The sequence below is a fragment of the Notamacropus eugenii genome, chromosome 4 (assembly GCF_028372415.1).
Source record: "Notamacropus eugenii isolate mMacEug1 chromosome 4, mMacEug1.pri_v2, whole genome shotgun sequence".
In the NCBI taxonomy this organism is placed as follows: Eukaryota; Metazoa; Chordata; class Mammalia; order Diprotodontia; family Macropodidae; genus Notamacropus; species Notamacropus eugenii.
In genome coordinates this window covers 108,228,981-108,242,069 of record NC_092875.1, presented here as the reverse complement: position 1 = coordinate 108,242,069, position 13,089 = coordinate 108,228,981, and positions in this window count along the sequence as shown.

The following is a 13,089-nucleotide window of genomic DNA, read 5'->3' as shown; positions in this document are numbered from 1 at the left end:
ATTTTGTGCTGCTAGTAAAACAGATTCGCTCTCTGTACACTGTGTCTCTCCTATCCCAGCTTCATTTTCTTTAGTGCCATTTTTCCTTCCTGTTGCAGCACATTAGGGAGTAATGTTAGAGTTTTCTTGCTGGAGCATATCCAAATGCCTTATTGTTGATTTCAAAGTTATTTATGTGCTGGCCCTACCCTATCTAATAGCACTCATTATCTGATCCCCTGAGTACTCATTTTTTTGTCAATAGAACCATCATTTTCTTAGTCTTCAAGGCTAGAAACTTTGAATTTGACTCTTTTCTTTCCTTCACGTTCTATATCTCATTTCTCACTAAATTCTGCTTTCTTTTTGTCTGCAATGAATGCCCTTTGAACTTATCCATCCATCCATATTTTCATACCTGGTTGGTGTAGCAAGCTCATATTATACTCTACCCTCCCTTTTATCTACCCAACCTATGGCTACCAGATTTCCTGAAATGCCACTACCCTAGAATTAGGATATGAAACCTTTCAGGACATTACAGGTGATCCAGCCCAACACTTTCCTTCTTCCTTCCTTCCTTCCTTCCTTCCTTCCTTCCTTCCTTCCTTCCTTCCTTCCTTCCTTCCTTCCTTCCTTCCTTCTTTCCTTCCTTCCTTCCTTTCTTTCTTCCTTGGAAACTAAGTAATGAAGAGGTGAAATGCCTTTCTGTTCAATACACAAAAACACAATGACATTTTGAACTCACATCTAGTGATGCCTAATTCATTGCTTTTCCTCTTTGAAATAAGATGCCTGCCCTTTAAGTCACTCCCTCACTCAAGAATCTAACATAGTTCCCTAGGGCTTATAACACAAAGTTCAAACTCCTGTGCCTGATTTTCAAGACTCTATTTGTTCTACCTTCCTCCATTAATTCAGTCTCTTTTCCTTCTTTTCTCCAAGTGCTCCTTTCACTTTAGCATGGTGGTTTGTCACACATGCCTCCACATGTGACATGCCTCACTGTTTTTGCTCATCCTGCTGAGGTTTCCTAGAATAAACTTCCCTTTTCTCCTCTGTTCATCCGGATCTTATCTATGCCCTAATTTCAGTAGCAAGACCCCTCTCTACCAGAATACCTTCTCTGACTTTTGCAGTCTTAATCTACACATTCAGTAAACTCAGGGCAGCTAGGTAGCACAGTGGATAGAGTGCCGGGGCTGAAGTCAGGGAGATTCATCTTCCTGTTTGCCTCAGTTTCCTCATCTGTAAAATGAATTGGAGAAGGAAATGGCAAACCACTCCAATATCTTTGCTAAGAAAATCTCCAATAGGGTCATGAAGGGTCAGACATTACTGAAACAACTGAACAAGAACAACATTCAGTAAACTCAGTGCATATAAAGTTAAAGGAAGGGAACAAACATTTATGTAGCACCTACTATATGTGACAGGTTCTGTCCTAAGTGCTTTTGACAGATACTATCTCATAGAGAATACCACGTAGTGAAGCATTCAATCATTACCAGTCATTTTTTGTTTTGCCTTCTCGACAAGTTTGGAAACATTCTGAGGTCAAGGGCGATGACATAAGTTTTATGATGAATAGCTTGAGATAGGTGTGGAAATAATGAATTGGATTGGGGGAACCAGAAAGCCTCCCACAGAAGGGCACTTGCTCAGTATTGGAGACCACAACTTTTCCATACCTTCTCATCATTTGTAACTTTTGTACATGTCAACCCATATACTTCCCACAGGAGTCCCCTCAATGTCCTGGGCAGCCTTTTTGCTCTTTAGACACTGCACAGATAACAGCAATCTATATAGAATATGCCTCATTAATCTCTTTGTCTTCTCCTCCTCCTCCTCCTTCTCCTTCTTCCTCTTCCTCTTCCTCTTCCTCTTCCTCTTCCCCTTCCCCTTCCCCTTCCCCTTCCCCTTCCCCTTCCCCTTCTCCTTCTTCTTCTTCTTCTTCTTCTTCTTCTTCTTCTTCTTCTTCTTCTTCTTCTTCTTCTTCTTCTTCTTCTTCTCCTTCTCCTTCTCCTTCTCCTTCTTCTTCTCCTTCTTTTTCTTCCTTCGTGATCACCCTACCTTCTTTTCTGGTCATAGGTTCTGAGTCTTATCTTTATGTTGGTTCTCCTGTGCAATTCATTATTAGTAACATATGGCAGCACAATATGCCCAGGAAGTCTAGATCAAACACAGATGGATTTTGATCTGCATTGTTGGAGAGAATGGCCAAATCAATAAAATCTTAGATCCATCGAGTAGTTCAGGATATTGATCACATTAGCTTAGTTGATTAAATAATGATCAATTGACTAATCAATTGAATTATTGGGAATATCTTCTCCATCTATGAATAATGTCCCATTTTTGCCCTCTGATCTATGTGCAACTTCTTCTAGTGCCTCAAATGTCTTGCCACCTCCTGATCATTTAGCCTTACACATCTTTCTTAAATAATTTCTCCTCTATGAAGTTGCATTTCTGATTAATCAGAACTTAGAGCACATTATCAATATTAAAAAGCCCTCTCAAGTTTTAGTCCAGGTCCATGATTATGTTTTAAGTGTCTATGTGATTTCATACACAGTCTAATTTTAATCATTCTTGTATATCAGAGCATAGGGATAGTTAGGTGGTGCTACTGCACAGATAGAATTCTAGACCTGGAGGTAGGAAGACTCATCTTGCAGAGCTCAAATCTGGCCTCAGATACTTTGCCAATAAAACCTCAAATAGGGCCATAGAGTCGAACATGACTGAAAATAACTAAACAACAAAACTATCGGAGCATATTGTAGTCTCTCACATTGTCATCTCTCCCAATTCAGCTCTAGGATTTGAAGATGAGGATTAGGTCTGCTTACTCTACATATGTATAGCACTTAGAACAGAGGTGCTAAAAATTCTTTTTATTATAATAACAATGATGCTACAGGAATAAATAAGCATTTATTAATTCCAGGCCCTGTCCTTAACAAGTTTACATTGTAGAAACTTACATTCTACATTATAAAATAATACATAAAATTGAGCTAAAAAGGAGACCAGTTATATTGTTGTAATCACTTAATGTTATAATTGGAAGGGGCCTAAGAGTGTAGATGTATTTATTCTGTACTTAACAAGCATCAAAGAAAATGAACATTTCTGTATATGTAGAACAGGAAAAAAGGATTATACATGAACCTGTAGCTCTCTTTCAGGTAGAGTTTTCTTTTCTTTAATAATATGTAACAAATCCAACATATAATTTTCCAAATTGTCCTGCTTACATGATTTTTATGGCCTTCTTTTTAGAACATAGAATGTTAAAACCAAATAAATTCTACATTTAAAGAAGACAGAATGCCAGAATGTAGAAGATAAAATGTTATAGCTAAAGGCAGTTCATAACAGAATAATATGATAAAACATGAGATGCTAGACATGGGAGAAGCCTTCAAGGTCACCTAGGCTAATACCTTCACTTTATAAGGAGGAAACTGAGGACCAGAGAGTGAAAGTGATTTCTTCAAGGTCCTAGAGTTCAGACTCAAAGTCAGGATTTTGGTTCTCAGTTCAGTATTTTCCTGCTGCTGCTGCTGAATTCTAGGCATGTATTTGCATACGTTTATAGCCTCAGTTCAACACTATGAATTTGGAATCCTTTGCCATTGTTTCCTTTAGCTCTATGCCAGGGTACACCAACCTTTATGTGACAGATCTTCCCCCACCCCATCCTTTTAAGGCTCTGACACAACTGAAAAAGGGACAGGGTAAGGGGACAGCTCTCTGAACTCCCTGTACTAGGCTGAGATGGTAGAAATGGGCTGATGCTTGTGTATTTCCTTCTACTCTGAAATCTCAGAGAGCCATTTTGGGAGTGTAGGGTTGGGGGTGTTGTGCTAGTGCTTCTGCAGCTAACATGGAGATAGGACAATGAATCTTGCTGGGTGATTTCACTGGAAAGAAAACTTTCTTGGATTTGGAAGACCCAGATTCCATCAGTTTCCAATCTCATTACTTTACTAGCTGTGTAATCTTGAGCAAATCACAATCACTTCATTAGGCCTTAGTTTCCTGATTGGACTAGATGATCTCAAAGGTTCCTCTTAAATCCTAAAATTTTCACGAATTTTTCCCATCTGGAAGTTATTTCTCCCAGAGGATTTTAGGTTCCTCTTATACACTTAGCATATTCTAATTTGGAAGAACAAGTGAGGGTGATGACTTTGTGCAACTCTGCCTCACTTAAATCCAATTCACACACAAGTCAAAACATCATCCTGTGATGGTCTTCTTCCAAAACAAACAAGAAGGACAAACAAAAACAATAATTCTAATTTGTTTTATATGTAAAAGTGTATTCAAATATATGTATGGAGAGAGAGAGAGAGAGAGGAAGAGAGAGAGAGAGAGAGAAAGAGAGAGAGAGAGAGAGAGAGAAAGAGAGAGAGAGAGAGAGAGAGAGAAACACAGTCTCTTTGCCTGCTTCTCTTGAATGACTAAGTTCTTGTAGGGGAGCCAACGTGTCACATTTATTTTAGTACTTCCCCAAAGTCTAAGCCTTACACTCTAAAGCAGGGGTGGAGAACCTGCGACCTTGAGGCCACATGTGGCCGATAAGGTCCTCAAGTGTGGACCTTTGACTGAATCTAAACTTCACAGAACAAATCCTTTTCTTTAAGATGAAATTGGTGATTCAATCAAAGGGTCCCACTTGAGGACTTAGAGGGCCACATGTGCCCTTGAGGCCCCAGGTTCCCCACCCTTTCTGAGTTTAAGGGAACAATGTATTATATGTAATAGATATTTTGTAAATTTTGTTGAATGCTGGATGAATAAATGCACCAAAGGCATGTCAAGTCACCCGGCTACTCAATAATTAAATTCAACTCACATTTATTCAATAATAGCTTGTATGCTATAGTGCCCAGAGAATGTTTTACATGCACACCATCCCATTCCTAATATCCAGAACTACCATGTGAGATAAATAGAATATCATTATTCCCATTTTGCACTTGTGGAAACTGACACCCCAAATGATAAAATGATTTTCCTAGGACTTCTCAGCTTATAACTGGCAGATCTGGGAATGAAACCCAGGTCATGGGCTCATAAACTCAGAGCTTGAAAAGACCTCAGAGACCCTCTTGTCTAACACATTTTTACAGAAGTAGACCTCAGTCCAGAGAGATTAAGTATTTGCCCAAGATCACAAGGGTGATAAATCATTTGAATACGAGGCCTCTGCCTCCCAATGCAAAACGTATGCCCTGATAGCATAGCCCCTCTGCAGGCTAGACGTGTCTAAGTGGTTGTATTGAGAGGTGATAAGGATGGACCCCACATTGGTCCAGGTCTACCTCATACAAGGCATGCGTTGTTTACTAAAGATTCCACACACAACATGACCTGTCAGCCTGATTTAGTTTGTGCACAGATGCACTGGGCCAAATACAACACAACTTTAATACTGCTTCTCAGTCTCCTGCAGGGAGACAAGGGGCCTGGTAGGTATATCAACACACGTAATTGGTTTCTTTCCCAAAACATCATTCAACTCAGGGAACAGCTTATGAGGGAGGGGAAGGAGGAGAGAACAGAATTGGTCCTTACCCTTCATTTACCCAAAAGTGAAGTAAGCATTTTGCAACCTGAGGAAAATGCCTGTAAACAACCTTGGCAGGAGTTTTTTTTTTTTTGTTATTGTTTTTCCAGCCTCGGGGCCACACTAGCTGTGGAGTTACTCTGTAATAATAACAAAGCATCTCCCCCAGTTTGTCCTCAAGGCTGTCAGTCTGGCAGATAATTCCAAGCAAGCATTTATAACTATGGCTGGACCTCTCCCACATCTCTTAGAGAGGACATCTTTCTAAGGCAGCTGAGTCTCCATTCTGAGACGACAGACCTCCCTCTCTCTTTTCAAAGCAGAGATTTTATTTTTTTGAAAGCTTCCCTGACTTCCAAGTTGAAACCCCACTACAGGAAAGAAAAATAACGCCCACGCCCCACCGAAATGCATGTTTCCTTTTCTCAACCTGTCACTGCTCTGAAGGACGCAGCTGTTGCTGCCACCAGAGGCAGCCAAAAGAAAACCCTTTCAACACATGAAGTCACAGGATTTTCCCTGCACATGTCTTACTGTCATTCATTCAAGGAAGTCTCTGGTATATTATTTTGAAAGCTGCAGCACAGGGAGGGTAAAAGAGAGAGTGGGGGAGGGAGGGAAGAAGAGAGAGAGAGAGAGAGAGAGAGAGAGAGAGAGAGAGAGAGATGAAAGAGGGAGGAGAGACATAGACAGAGAGAAACAGAGATAGACACACACACACACACGCACACACACATGCACAGAGAGAGACAGAGAAATGTATTCCTTGTATTCAACTGAACAATGGAGAGACATAAGTCCTGGACATCAAATAGAGAAAAAGGTCACTTGCATCACCTCTGGCCCTGAGTGAATCCTTTGCTTCTACTTTGGTTTTTTTTTTTTAATTATTATTTTATTTGTTTTCAGTGTTCTATAATCACATACATCTTAGATTTTTTTCCCTCCCTCACCCCTTTCCCCCCTACCTCCCAACACCCTCCCTGAGACAGCATACTGTTTTATATAGGTTCTACACATACATTCCTATTAAATATATTTTGCTTCTATTTTGTAAGCACCAAAGTACAGGGAGAGAGTACAGTGACTCTGGGTATCTGAGGTCCTGAGTTTCAATCCTACTTCTGAAACTCATTATTTGGATAAATGACTTAACTTCTTTCATTTTCTTACAGTTTCTTCATCTATAAAATGGTAGGGTTGAACTAAATGGTCTCTGAGGTCCTTTCTACCTCCAGATCTATGATTCCTATTCCTCCACATGCTTTATCTCTCTTAGGTTTTGGTCTCTCTGAGGGCAAGGACTATGTCACATTCATCTTTGTCAGACAACACGTAGAAACTGCTTAGTTCTAGATGCCACATCAAAAGGATGGAGGCCAGAGTGGGAAAGGTGCTGAAGACTTGGGGAAAACAACCACAAGTAAAGTTTGGGAAAGGGCTGTGATAGCCATCTTCAAGTATGAAGGCCAAGTTGTGAAGGATTTGAATTCTTTGACGTGGCCTCAGCTCACAAAGCCAGGAGACTAAGGTATAAAGAGGTAAATTTTCATTCCATGTAATTAAAAATATCTCAACAACTTCCTAACCATTAGAGCTGTATGCTCTCTAAAAGTGTAATGGGCTGCCTTAGGACTAATAGCTGATGTTTATAAGTGCTTGATAGTTTACAAAGTGTTTTACATATATTATCTCACATAATCCTCCTAATAACCCTGCAAGCTAGGCACTATAGCTATTTTTTGGGCCATATCTATGATTTCATGGATATGGAAAACACCTGGTGTAGAAACTCCCTTCACCAATGCCTGTTGACAAATCCTCTGTAACTCACAACATTACAGAGTTGCCTACAGGTCCTGAAAAGTCAAGTTTCTTGTCCCTTGTTCCATATGTGTCAGAAGTGAGACATGGAGCTTTCCCGACTTTGAGGTCTACCCTCTATCTATTATCTATTACTCTGTGGGTATACTATCAATAATGTTATTCCCATTTAACAGGTGAGGAACTTGAGATTGAGAATTGTACCAGTCTTGTCCATCGTTACTTAACTGCTAAGTGTTACAGAAGTGATCTCAGTACAGGTCTCCCCTGAAAACCTCAAGCAGACATTGTATCAGCTTCTTAGCAATGGTATAGAGGGGATGCCTATCAGGGAAATGTAAGGTGGCTCAGTGGATAGAATACTGCACCTGGAGGCAAAAAGACCTGAGTTCAAATATGGCCTCTATCATTTATTGTGTGATCCTGGGTAAGTCATTTCTTTGTGACTATTTGCTTCAGTTTCCTCAACTGTAAAATAGGATAATAACAGCACCTACTTTATAGAGTTGCTGTGAGGCTCAAATAAGATACTTACACTGCCTGGCAGTAGAAGGCTCTTAATAATTTCTTATTTTAGCTATTCTGTTGAGCTAAAAGTTGAACTAGATGATTTCTAGGGTCCTTCTGATTCTGGAATTCTACCCTTCTTTTTGGATAGTGACTGCCACAGAGCTTTGTACTTAGTAGGCGTTGAATAAATGTGAGGTGAAGTGAAATGAGGGATACTTTTATTGAAGCATCAATTTGTCGAATTTAAATCCTATGTACAACAAGAATTGAGACAGTGCTCCTGTGATTCCTGGTGTTCCTCTTCAATAAAGCACTTCTCCTGGTCGTGCTTCCTTTTCCTTCTCTCCCTCCCCCACATTTCTAACAACCTTCTTGGTGTCTAGCTTTTTTTTTTGTCAGCTTCTTAAAATCCTTTTGGCTCAGAGGTTTGCTGGGAACTGCTGAATCCCGAAATTACATGAATTACCACCTTAGCCCAGACATTCTAGCAGCCTCTGATGTCACGGCACATTGTCAATTTGTCCATGGTGTTTAGGATTCATTTTTGTGTTATCTTTAAGCTGCAGACCTCACATTCCGTGTTAACAAACCAGCCAAGAAATCACCTGAACAAGTGAGACTTAAGTCACTGTTGAAAATATGGATTTTTCCTTTAGGTTTTTTGGTGGGAAAGCAGTATGACCTCAATGACAGAACAGAGGAGGTGGAAGAAGTGGGTCCGAGTCTTGATTCTGCTGCTTACTGGCCATAGGAACTTGGAGACTTTGTCATATCAGTGAGGTGTAGTAGAAAGAACTGAACTTAGAAAAATGGCAGTTGCAAAGCAGCAAATTAAAGCTTCATTTGAGGGGAGGAAATACACAAACAAAATACTTCCTAATCATCATAATTGTCCAGGAGTAGAGTGGCTTGGCTGCCTCAGGACATAGTAGGCTCCTCCCAGAGAATGTTCATTGTTGCCTTCTTTTGCATCCCTTGTCCCTTTGGACAGCTGGCTTCCTCATTCTGTTAGCTTGAGTCCTCATCTTTAGGGTTTCAGGGAGTAATAAGTCTGGGTAATTGAGACCTGAGACCTCAGCTTAAAAAAGCCAGTTTCCCACTGCAACTGGAGCCATTGGCAGCTGTCTTGACCTATGTCTTGCCACTGGACGGACCCTGATGACTCTGGGGAAGAGAGTGAGGCTGATGACATCACACAGCCCTACCTCACTTAAATCCAATTCACTTCCAAGTCAAAACTCAACTGATGTCATTGGTCCTCTTTGGGAACAACAACAATCTTTGAGCAAGGGCTGGATGACCACTAACCATGTGTTTTGTAGGGGAGTATGGGGTAATTCATTTTGAGAACTGGATTGGCTTAGATAATCACTAAGATCCCTTCGACCTCTGACGTTCTGTAATAACTTTTGAACCATAGATTTCTTCAAGGAATAACTGGTTTTGGATGGTGGATCCTTTTGAATGTTTATGTGACACGGGGCAAGCCCCTTTGTTTTTGTGGGGCTGAGTTTTTTGATCTGGAGAAGTGATAGATTGGGAAAAGATGATTGTTGATCAGGGACATCCTGGCTTAGTGGGTAGAAAGCTACCCAGAAAGGCAGTCAGTCAATAAGTATTTATTAATCGCTTACTGCATGCCAGGTACCATACAAAGTACTGGGGATATGAAGAAAGGCAAAAGACAATCAGAAAGATCATATTCCAAATCCTTCCTCTGGTACTTAGTATTTCTGTGACCATGGAAAAGTCACTTAACATCTCCATAAACTGAGGATAATAAAGAACCTGTAAGACCTACCTCATAGGTTTATTATGAGAGTTAAATGAAACAGTCCATCTAAAATATCTCATAAACCTTAACATTCTGTGTCCATACCATGAGATCATGGGTTCATAGATTTAGAGCTGGAAAGTGTCCCTGGAGTCCAATTTCCTCATTTTACAGATGAGGATACCAAGCTCCAAAAAAGTTAAATAATTTGCCCAGGGTCACACAGCAAAAATATAGGCTTAAGTATAATCCCTACCCACCATGCCTGAAGTTTGTTCTGGTGCTCACATTTTGTGATTCTGATGATAGAAAATATGGGAAATATTTCTCTCATAGAGTGATATGTATGCTGAGCTCAGAGTCAAGAAACCACTGAGTTTGGGTCCTGGTCCTGCTTCTGTCTCTTACTAGCAGATTTTGTCAAACAATTTCACATTCTTGAGTTTCAGTTTTCTCATCCATAAAATGGGAATCATGATACTGTTAAGACCCTGCTTTGGGGTCATTGTTGTTGGTTGTCCTTTGTTCTTGAAGAGGACCATGACATCAGGAAGGTGAATTAGATTTAAGTGAGGAAAGGCTGTACAAAGTCACCAGCCTCATCTCCTACAGAGGGAGCAACTCTCATAGCGTTTGTGGAAGTAGTAGCATATCTGTGGTGCAGTGGATAGAGCACCAGTGCAGGAGTCAGGAGGACTTGAGTTCAAATCTCATCTCAGACATTTGATACTCACTAGCTATGTGACCTTGGGCAAGTCACTTTATTCCAATTGCCTCATCCTGGGTCATCTCCAGTCATCCTGATGAATATCTGGTCACTGGATTCAGATGGCTCTGGAGGAAAAGTGAGGTTGCTGACCTGCATAGCCCTCCCTCACTCAAAACAAAGTCAAGTGCAAGTCATGTCATTATTTCTCTGATGGCATGATGTTCTTTGGCAATGAAGGACAAACACACAGCATATGTAGCATTGGATTAGGGAGAATAATTACTTACATTAGGAAATACTTAATGGCACAAGCTTACCCTGACAAGTACATCAGACCATATTACCCCACTCTCTCCTCTGATTTTGATTTGTAGATTGAGCAGTTTTTTCTGTATCCCTGATGTCTCTGTCCATTCAAGCTAATATCTGGTTGCCCTGGAATATGTCATGAATCTTTCCTAGAGTGCAAATAACTTGAGTTATGTTTTTTCTCAACAAGACAGCTTTGCAAACCTTGGAACACTACAGAAATCTGAACAAGAAGCTATAATTATTTTCATTCTCATTGTCATTATTATTATTAGTCATCTCCCATCATTTCCAAGGAGTGGGCAGTGTAATGCAATGGGAAAGAACACTGGATTTGGAGTCAGAAGAGTTCAGTTTTGTCTCTGCCACTTAGAACTATGTGATCTTTGTCAAGGCAATTTACTTCTCTAGACTTCAATTTGCTCACCTGTAAAAGGAGGAGGGGGGCCTGGACTAAATGGCTTCTAAGATTCTTTCTAGCCTTAGATCTGTGATCTTATGATTGCTCATACAATACCTTGCACACAGAAGAAGCTGAAACAATGTTCTATCGAATTGTTTGCAATTCGGGGACAGGGGCAGATGTGGGTATCCCTGAATTCCCCAAATCTTACTACAAAAGCCATTGCCTGCTGAACCTATGGATAAACTTTTCCCTCAAGGAGAGACTTGGGGAACAGTAGAGAAGCAGGCACTGTCACCTCTACCTTAGCCACATCCATCTTGTTTAATTTAATTTAATTTAATTACTCTACTTAATTCCTAAGTTTGGGCTCTGCTCCAATATTTGGTTACTGGTGAAATCCAAGGAGATGTAATCAATACAGTCCCAAGACATGAATGACTAATAGTCCTGGGAGAGATTAGACACCTCCTTCAGTGCCTCAAAGGTAATTGCTTCAGAAAATAAAGTACATTTCATGAATAGGTCCTGAATTTTTAAGAAAATGACATAAGAAATGGCAAGATGAGGCAGCAACTAATTTGAAAAGAGAGGAAGTTTGGGAGACCTTCCTGAAGTGAAGATGAGCACTAAGGATAACAGATTGAGGAAGTCAGCTGTCCAAATGGATGAAGGATGCAAAAGAAGGCTCTGATGAAAAGCCTGGTTGGAACAATTGAAATTCAGTGCCATTGGTGCTTTGGGCTGCCTCAGCAGTCCACTCAGGATTCCCACAAGGTCATTTCAGTTGATAATGCAGTTCAAATTAACTCCAAATTGACAAATTGGACCCCCTTCTCCCCTTGAAATGAGAAATGATAGGCCAGATCTAGATGTTGTATGTGGTCTAAGTGATAGCTCATATAATAATCACAGAGTCATAGACTTGTAGAACCAGGAGGAAGGAATTTGTCACCTTAATTAATTCAATACTCTCATTTTATATAGATGGGGAAAATGAGGTCCAGAGTGGAAAAGGAATTGAGATCATTTAGTCTGGAAAAAAGAAGACACTGGGGTAGAAAAGATAGGACATAGATGTTTTCAAAGACTGGAAAGGTGATCACATGAAATACCAAGTAGACTTATTCTTAGGCCCAAAGGTCAGACCCAGGAATACAAGGTTAAAATTCTCATGAGGAAAATTTAGAATTGATCTGGAGAAAACTTTTTTTAATAATTAGAGGCATATATGCATAAACTGAATGTGATCCCTGAGAAGGTTTTAGATTCTCTCTCATCCAACATCTTCAAGCAAAGTCTGGATGAACAATGTTGGGGATATTGTACTGGGGATTTGGATATCATATTTGGATCTGAGTTGGATTGGATGACTTGAAAGTTTTTTTCTTCCAACTGTTAGTGCCCTCCCTTCAAAACAACCTTATATCTGAAGGTCTTGTGTTTCTTATGTATTTAATCTGTAGATACAGAGTAAAACATATTTCTCTATATATAAGATGTTAATAATATCTCCTACCTTTTTAATTTTAAGGTTTACAAAGCACTATAATAAAAACTACCCATGTAGCTTTCCCTGATAGAATGCAAGATCCTTGAAGGTGAGGTTTCTTTCCCTCTTCTTCCTTACTCACTTTCTTCCTCTTTCCTTCCTTTCTTCCTCCCTTCCTTCCTCCTTTCTTTTTCTCTTTCTTTCTCTTTCTTCCTTTCTCTCTTTCTCTCTCTCTCTCTATCTCTCTTTCTCCTTTCTTTCTTTCCTCTTTATCCCAAGATCCTAGGGCTGTATCTGATATATAGTAGGTACTTAATAAACAGTTTTTCACTGACTGATTCCAACTTTGAAATTGTGTGATTCTGTGATCCCTGGATTTGGAGTCAAGTCCCTGACTTGAGACAGAATGGGTAGTACCTCATCACCCAAGTCTGTAAAATGTACATGAGGCTTTGGGGCACAAAATTCTGATGATAACATCATTGATTCTGCTAGAAAGAAG